The sequence below is a fragment of the Nothobranchius furzeri genome, chromosome 5, assembly GCF_043380555.1.
Source record: "Nothobranchius furzeri strain GRZ-AD chromosome 5, NfurGRZ-RIMD1, whole genome shotgun sequence".
Classification (NCBI taxonomy): Eukaryota; Metazoa; Chordata; class Actinopteri; order Cyprinodontiformes; family Nothobranchiidae; genus Nothobranchius; species Nothobranchius furzeri.
In genome coordinates, this window is record NC_091745.1 from 60,839,719 (window position 1) to 60,848,936 (window position 9,218).

Here is a 9,218-nt window from a genome sequence, read left to right on the forward strand (position 1 = left end):
TCTGGCCAGTTTAAGGAATGATGCAGAATACCAGATGGTCCAGGGGGTAACCAATGGGGTGACAGCATATGTGGGGCTCTTCAGAGACATCTGGGTGTGGTTAGATCTGTCAGACTCTTGGTTTAGGTTCTGGAGACGAAGCCAACCGGTTAATATTCAAAATGCTCTAAACTGCGTTGCAATGCTGAAAAAGGAATCTGGTAAATGGGGAGACAGGAATTGTACAGAAACTCATCCGTTCCTCTGCAAATGCAGTGAGTAACGATTAGAACCAGTTAATGTTCATGTTAATGTGCATCATGAAGATGGAGTCTTTATTTATGGCTTTATTTTGGTTCCTAGATAAAAGTCAACAACATTATATCAAACTGAGGATCAGCTCATTGGACTCAACGTTGGATCTAAACGACCCGAAAACGAAAAACAGTATTCTGGAACAGGTGAGGCCATAAGATTTAGTTTTTGCTCACAAGGTAACATTTTTCTTCTCGTAATAAAAACCTGAATTCTGTCTTCATTGCAGATGCAGAATAAGCTGAGTGAGAAAATTTCTGGAGTTGTTCGTCTGCAGTGGAGAAACCACTCTGATGGTCAAGTTTTCAGCAGGGACTCTGATGGGAACGACCCGTGAGAGGAAAACAGGACTCGTGCTTTTCACAAAACACAAATTTTAGTCTGACATCATTTAAAATTTATATTTAGAACAGAAATGTTCGCTGGTTACATTCTAGCTAAATGACGCATGGCTCAATGGGAAACAAAAAAATTATTAAATAATATGTTTCAGCTTATGTAATGATGTCACTGAATGCTCATTATTAGTAGAAATCTGTCAATCAGGACTAAACCAGGTATTGTTAACTAAATTTTGTGGTGCATGAATAGTTTTCATAGAAAGGAAAGCTAATGTGTTTTAAGTTTTCTTTATTACAGTCATCTGAACTTGTTAAATTCATGATCACATGAATTTAATGGTTTTTAAGTGTCTTAATGGTCTTGAGCCTTCTTATCTCTCAGAACTGCTTTTACCATATGAACCCTCACGTCCTCTGCAGTCCTCTGGCAGGCGTCTCCTGGTCATCCCTAAAGTCGGGACACATAATCACGGCGAGGCATCCTTCCATTATGGCCCTCGCCTCTGGAACGAGCTGCCGAAGAACCTTAGGGCCGCAGAGAAGGTTCATGATTTTAAGAACAGGCTCAAGACCCACCTATTTAGGTTAGCTTTTATCTAATTATTTATTATAGTTTTATTTCTTGTTTTACGTGATTACATTTTATTGTTTGCTGTGCATGTTTTACACAATAATATTTTAGCATTGTTTCATCATTTAATTGTATTATTATTTTACTGTCTCTATGATTTAAATCATTATTTATTTTCTTACTGTTATCTTTTATATTAGCTCTTTTATTTTATATTTTTACTCATTTTAGTCCAGTGTTTGCTCTGTGGGGGCCCTCTGCCCTGGAAGCTGTGGTTGACTGTTACTGCCTGGGCGCTCTACAGGTAGTGCTTGAGTGGTGGTGGGGTCTGTGCTCTCCCTCCTCTGGGGCGCCCTGGCTTGGTTGCTGTGGTTGACCTGATGCTGTCGGGGCAGACGGCTCCTTTGATGGCATTTCCTTGCCTACCTTACTTGACTCATCTGAACTCAGCAAAATATAAAAATATAATTTTTACTGATGTTATTGGGTGTGTGGGTGTGTGTGTGTGTGTGTGTGTGTGTGTGTGTGTGTGTATGACTTATTACTTTTAAACTGTAAAGGGAATTTGGGGTCATTTTAATTCTGTAAAGCTTTTTGAGTCACACATTTGTTTGTAAAGCACTTGAAAAATAAAGTCTGATTGATTTAAAATTTTCTTGAAATGAAATGTTCGTCATTGCCTCATAATGATGTTTAATTTTCTTATGTTGTGCATTTGTCTATAATTTATTTACAATACACCACAAACCAGTTTGAACTTGTTTGCGAATTGTACCGGAGATGAACAAAGCTGCTTTGTATTCTGGGGGAGAAATCTTTTCATAATTAGGAGGAAAAACAAATTGCTTCGGTGGTTGTAACGTCGCTCTGACGGTCAACAATAATAAGTAAAAAACCCACGGAGTTCGGAAACAGAATCTTTATTCAGCCATGTTCTGAATATGACGCTAGCCAGTTTTGTGGTGCGTTCAAGCGCTCCCACTACATAGGAAATCTCATACAGAACATCTCCCCTTTTTACAAAACACAGTAGTATTTATTCCAACAACATCCTTCTGGTTATCATTTAACTTACTACTTGGGAACCTTTAACAAACACATTTTCAATAAAATGTTACCATACTCCGAACCAAAGTCGCCTGAGTGCATTCTTTATACATAGTGCAACCTTTACAGAACCATTTTGATGAACCGAATTAACATTTACACTCCTCTCATTTAGATCTCCAACAGCGTAGACAATGACATTCACATTTTCTTTGAACCTTTCACAGACCAAGTTTAGTCGATGGTGTGATCACTCTGCCTGAATGAGTAACTGTTTGATGATATAGATCTTCGCCCCCCCTCCCCCTGCCACACCTGGTGTGAGGGGTTGTGCCTTGGTCTGCCTGAGTGTTCGTGGCAACTGGGTCTGGGGGTTTAAGATTTTGGCATCTGCCTGATAGATCCCGGTGGCTGCCTGGTGGGGTCTGGGTCCCTGGGCTCTGCTGGGTCCCCGGCGGGGGTGGTCGCCCCTGGGTCCCGGGTCGCTGGGTCCCGGGCTCGGCCGGCTAGGGGGTGGGAGGCTGCGGGCGGGCCTGTGGGCTTGCCGCTGATGTCTCCCGGGACTCTGCCGGCTGCTGGTTGTGGCCCCCCCGGGCGATCCTCTGTGCCTCTCGAGGGGGGCGGGGGCCTTTCTGATTGCAGTCTCCTTGGGGTTCCTGTGTTCTGGGGCAGCGCCTGGATCTCTGGGACTTGGAGCTCCCCCCGTCTCCTGCACATCTTTGGGGGGCAGATCTGTGGTCCCTCACACTCGCTATTGGACGCTCCTATAGAGAAACCTTACATAAACAAGCGCGTGTACACACACAGGTGCTCACATGGTGCTCGCAAAAGTATGGGCTTGGGCACGTTCAACACAGGTCTTAAGACTATGGTGGGCACTTAATGCACTGTGATTTATTATCGTGATTCTTCAGTTAAGCAATGTTGATTATATATTTCTTCATCAAGTTGACGCAGTGATAGCTTGATCTTGTTGTATTGTTGTTGTGTCCCATTTTTTGTCCTTTTGCTTTTTTTTGGTCTTTTTCTGCAGGTCTAGAAGCAGACTCTTGTTCATTATTGTTTATTTTTGTGGAACCCCCCCTCCTCTGTCCCCACCTTTTCTTTTCCTTTCTCTTTCACCTCTGACTCCGTGTCTGGTCGGAATTACAAAGCATTCAAAAACAATAACAATAAAGTTTTAAGTATCAGGCGTGACATTAAAAGCAGATGCTTTGATGCTCCACCTGAGAGTAAATCTGTAAGGCTTGTCACCAGCATTCAGACATCAATTCTGTTTGCTTCACAGCCAGACAGGATACGGTAAAAAAAAAAAAAAAAAGGAAAGTGAGAATCACGGAAGCAAAATGGGTGTGATCAACTTTCACACTTGAGGATCAGGACACCCTATGCACTCGCACCCCTTGAAACGCAATTGAAAGGTAGCCGAGTATTTCCCAAAACGAAGATATTTTTCTACGATTCGGCCTGCCATCCACACAAAAGCCCTGATTTACACAACGAAATCACACCTTTTTAACAAAGTGAAGATTTGAGTTTTCTCCGTTTTAAGCATTTGTTTGTGGACAGAAATAACCGGAGTCTTAGGTTACACAACATCACTGTCTGGGACCAAAATGCTGACAGCCCAACTGCGACCTGTGTTAACACAACAACATGGATGCCCTTAGAGGTGTGCTCGAGTTATCAATCGTCCAAGCGCTTTTTGTCTTTTAGCATTTCTACCTCCTTATCGGTCCATACAAACAAGCTAGGCGCCATGTTTCATGTTTTGTTGAAGTTGAGCAGGAAGACGAAATGGATATGATTCTGGGAAACATACTGCCCTACAGCTCTGGCATGCCTATGAATGTGCTTAACAATGCTCTCATGCTGTTACATGTGGATGGAGTGTTTTCTAAAATCAAGGTGGTGGGCACCGTTTATTGGGAGGGCTGATATTCGTTTTTAAAAGAACGTGGACAAGGCCTCAGTTGTTGCTAAGAAATGAAAAATGTTCTTTTGTCTTCGCTGCAGATGGAGAATAAGCTACAGAACATTTCTGGAGTTGTTCGTCTGCAGTGGAAAAACCGCTCTGATGGTCGAGTTTTCATCAGGGACTCTGATGGAAACGCTCCGTGAGAGGAAAACAGGAGGCGTGCTTTGATGAGGAGATCATTTAGGATTTACGTGTAGAACAGAAATGTTCACTGGTTACATTCTAGCTTAATAATGAACAGCTCAGAGGTAAATAAAGAGTTCTGAAATGTCATTGGCCAATGTGTTTCAGCTGATGCATTGATGCCACTGAATAGTTAGATAATAATTAGTAGAAAGGTGTCAGTCGGGACTTAATGAGGTGTTGTTAATAACTATATTCTGTTGTGCCTGAATAGTTTTTATAGAGGGGAGAGCTGATGTGTTTTTCAACTAGTTAAATTTTGTGTTTTTTCATCATAGCCTCATAATAATTGTTAATTTTCCTTCTTTTGTGCGTTTATTATTTGTTTGCAATAAAGTTAATCACCACGAACCAGTTTGAACTTGTTTGTGACTTCCACCAGAGACAAACAGATCTGCTTTGCATTCTGGGGAAGAAACATTTACATAATTAGGAGGAAAAGCAAACCTAAGGTGTTTGAATGAAAGGCGAATAAAGACGATAAATCGCTGATAAATGAGAATGAATTCAGACCAAGTTCAGTTTGACTTCACATTTCTCTGTTTACTGAAACAGCAACATTTCTTTCAGGATCTCACTAGGATTTAGTCAGAAATCATAAGTGATCATTTTGATTTTGCAGATAACTGACATGGTTTTAGACCTGAATGTGACATGTAATAAAATGAGAGCTCTAAGAAGGCAGTAGCAGTTTGTGTCTGACTCTACAGAAAAGAGTCCTCACAGGTCTGCCCTTGAAACAGATCAGTACAAACTTTGCATAAGGATTTGAACATGTGGCATCCATTTAGTTCACAATATGTCCAAAAAACAAACAAACAAAAGACATTTTCTTAGTGAAACAAACACAAACTTTAGAAAATAGACTTGAAAGAAAAAGTAATGAAATTAAAGAAGTTTAGCAAATGCTCACCTAAGAAACTGTGTATTCGTTTTTCCAGTTTATTGCTTTCATCATAACATCGATACTCCTTCCTTCTTTCTTTAACTCAGAACTTCCTAAAGTGTTTAAAATCAATCAGACATAGTTGATAATTGTTTTTTGTGTGGAAGAGATTTCTGTTATTAGTCTTTTCTTTCATTTTTTTGGTCCCATGTAACAGATTTTTGCACCACTTGGCTTTCCATAACTTTGACCAGAAGATTGAGCTCTAATTTAAAAATCTTCTGTTGTCTAAAAAGCTTCACTCCATTATTATTAGATCAAATTAATATAACTAATAAAGCTGGTTAATATCTGGAAGCTTCCGGAACTCGGTGTTGCCCCCTACTGGTCAGTAAGCTTAAGATAAAATAAACTAAATATTTAATAAGAGGAAAAGATGCAACTGTGGATGGAATTATTAAAAGTTAGCTGCTGTTGCAACTCATATTTTGTTTCATCAGCCTGTTAAACCATGTAACCTTGATGCAAATCAATGAGGCAAACTTCAGATTAACCAGTAGGGGGCGCATGCCCACGATGTTCAGCTTAGAGAGACATAATAAGATACCTTTCGTCAAACATTTTGACAGGTCTATTGTTCTTTGACCTTTTTGACCTTTCAGTCCTATTGTTCATTTTGACCCTTGACCTTGCCCCCCTTTCCTATCATTAATCAAATGGACAGGTGTATTGTTCAATCCATGCCCCCCCTTCCCTATCATTAATCAAATGGACATGTGTATTGTTGATCGTCCAGCTGGCTTAGACCCCCCACGCCGCATCATCAATGGCGTATTGTTGAACGTCCAGATGTCCATGATCCCCCACGTCATAGGCTAATGTGTGTAATGGCGCGTGAAGTTTCTTATTGTGTTACCCCAGTGGTTCACACAGCCCCCTCCCTTCTGAGTGTAATCCTATAGTGGATAACTCTTTAAAAGCTCAGATCGTGTCCGAATGGTGAAAAGCCGAGCTCTAAGAAAAAATGATGAACCATGAGGAGATGCATGAAGCACCAAGCCGCGATGAAGAGGTGTCTACTACATCCGACGCTTCAACTTCAACTCAAAAAGTGAAAGAAGAGAGCGTGGATACGCCGCTGTCAAAAATCATGCTTTGTGAAAAATCCATCGCTATACATCAGATGCCGGCTGGAATTGGAGCTCCCCGCAAATCTACATTCTACATCTGCAGAGTGCAGGTTCCTCCTTTCGGCGGTAAAGAGATCTTGGAGCAAATATGGCAGTTGGAACCTTACGGCTATTCCGGTAGTTTTGGGAACCGGTTCAGCTATGACACCAAGGAACTGTGTCTAATCCAAGATGTAGCTGAGGGCGAACCTCTTAAATCCTATTTATCAAACTCACCAGCGGTTCTCTCCTACAACGATTGGGCTGTGCTCAGGCTGGCTGTTCCACGCAAGGTGCACAGAGATGATGATGAGAGACCTCGTCCGTCAGTCAATCGCAGCGGGCCGCAAGCTCTTCCAACGTTGGATGAAATCCAGAACGCTGTGACAGCATTCAGCGCTTCATGGGAGGGGGAAGAGGATGCGGATGGAGAGTGGATGTTCAAGGCCTCGGTCCGTGTGAGAGGATTTGAGCTCTTTTTTGTGCTGGAAAATGTGCATTCTGTATGCGGAATTTACCGCCTTCTACAGGTTGTACCTTTCGAAGCCTGGTGTGAAAAAATAAATGAAGTGGAGGATCGTATTACTTCACTTTTTCGTACCAGCCGCTGTTGGAACGACATTCTGACAGTGCGAAAAAAGCTGGAGTTCTAAGACCTGCCTTAGGAGGAGGAGGAGGATGTCGCATCATACCACGCCCCCCCACCCAGCACTAGTTATAAAGAGCTTACAGTTAGAAACCATTTCATCCAGACGATCTAAGGCATCAGCATGACGGGGTTCTACAATCAGACGACCCTTAAATACCTTTGGAGCCCACCACCGAGCTGGGTACTAACGGATTCATCACCACCGAGATACAACACCAGTCCGAGGTCCAGATCGCTACCATCACCACCACCGCCGAGATACAACGGCAGTCCGAGGCCCGCATCGGCACCACCGTGTTTTCCAGAGGATAACCTACCACGACTCCCCACCATCATGGAGGTTCTGGAGAACGTACCATTCAGGCCCTGGGTCGACGGGGCTGATCCACCTTTGGTGACATCAAACCCTGAGCCGCCGCCAGGTCATGAGGAGGAGGAGGATGTGCAACCCCTCGACATCCAGAGCACCGATGAGGAGCCTCACCGTCTGCCTGACTGGGTGTTTTCAGAAGACAAAGTAGACCGTGTGAAAATGGGTCTTCTTCACTTGGTCAACATGGCGATCAAAGCTCACTTACCAACCATCTGCCACGGATGCAAGATCGATCACCCCAGTCAACGGCAACACGAATGTCTTTACGTAGCTGAAAATGAATTATTTTACGATTTTCACTTTACGGACATTATTCGCAGGGTTTTAACACCTAAAATGATTCCAGCTCTTCAAAGTTTTCTCAGTCTGCACGGCTTCCAGCCTCTGGACACTGAGATTCTGTTCACCATGGCTGTGACGCAGCTGCACGGATTCAGGGCTGTGATGCCCATTCACAAAGACATTTTTCCGGTGTACGATCGCCTGTCCAAAGCTGACCTGGACGCACTGTCCGGGGTGGTGATGGAGTGAGCAAGCTGCGGAGGGTCTCTTCTACAACTTTATTATTATTATATTTGACGACAGTATGATTAGATTTTAGTTCTGACTAGTGTTTAGATTTTATTTCTGACGTTAGCGTCAATAGATTTTAGTTCTGATTAGATTGTGTGATTTTATTCATTATATTTGATGGCTGTTTTTAGTTCTGACTAGTGTTTAGATTATATTTGACGGCTGTTTTTTACAGTATGATTAGACTGTGTGATTTTATTCATTATATTTGACGACTGTTTTTAGTTCTGACTAGTGTTTAGATTTTATTTCTGACGTTAGCGTCAAGAGATTTTAGTTCTGATTAGATTGTGTGATTTTATTCATTATATTTGATGGCTGTTGTTTTTACAGTATGATTAGAATTTATTTCTGACGGTAGCGTCAATAGATTTTAGTTCTGATTAGATTGTGTGATTTTATGAAATAAAAAGAACTAATGAAAACAAATATGCATCATTTTTGCCAACCATTCATCAGAGATGGAGGAGGTAATGAAAAAGGTTTATTTTACACCAGAACATCAGGGTAGTTACGGTGGTGTGGAAAGGTTTAGAACCGGTTTACAACAAGATATTGGGGAGAAAGTTTCATCGGATAAGGCTCGCGATTTTCTCTCAGAACAAGATGCCTATACACTTCACAAACCTGCAAGAGTTCATTTTCCGAGAAATAAGGTTTTTGTCTCAGGGCCGCTAAAACAGTTTCAAGCTCACTTATGCGACATGCAGGCCTTGTCAAAATCAAACGACGGCTTTAATTACCTATTAACCGTCATAGATGTATTTTCAAAGAAAGCCTATGTACGAGCCCTGAAAAACAAATCGGGAAAAGATGTTACAGAAGCTTTTGCTTCAGTTTTGAAAGACAGCGGTGTCCCTAAAAAATTGCAAACGGATTCTGGTAAAGAATTTTTTAATAAGAAATTTGAAGCCCTCATGAAGAAACACGAAATTGTGCATTTTGCCACAGCCAGCAGCGTAAAGGCCAGCGTTGTGGAGAGATTTAACAGGACTCTAAAAGATAGAATGTGGAGATATTTCACAGCCAAAAACACCCATCGCTACATAGATGTGATTCAAGATTTGGTGAAAGGTTATAATCATAGCTACCACACTTCTATCAAAATGGCCCCCTTTGAAGTTAACACGGAAAATCAATGGCAAGTGTTTCGC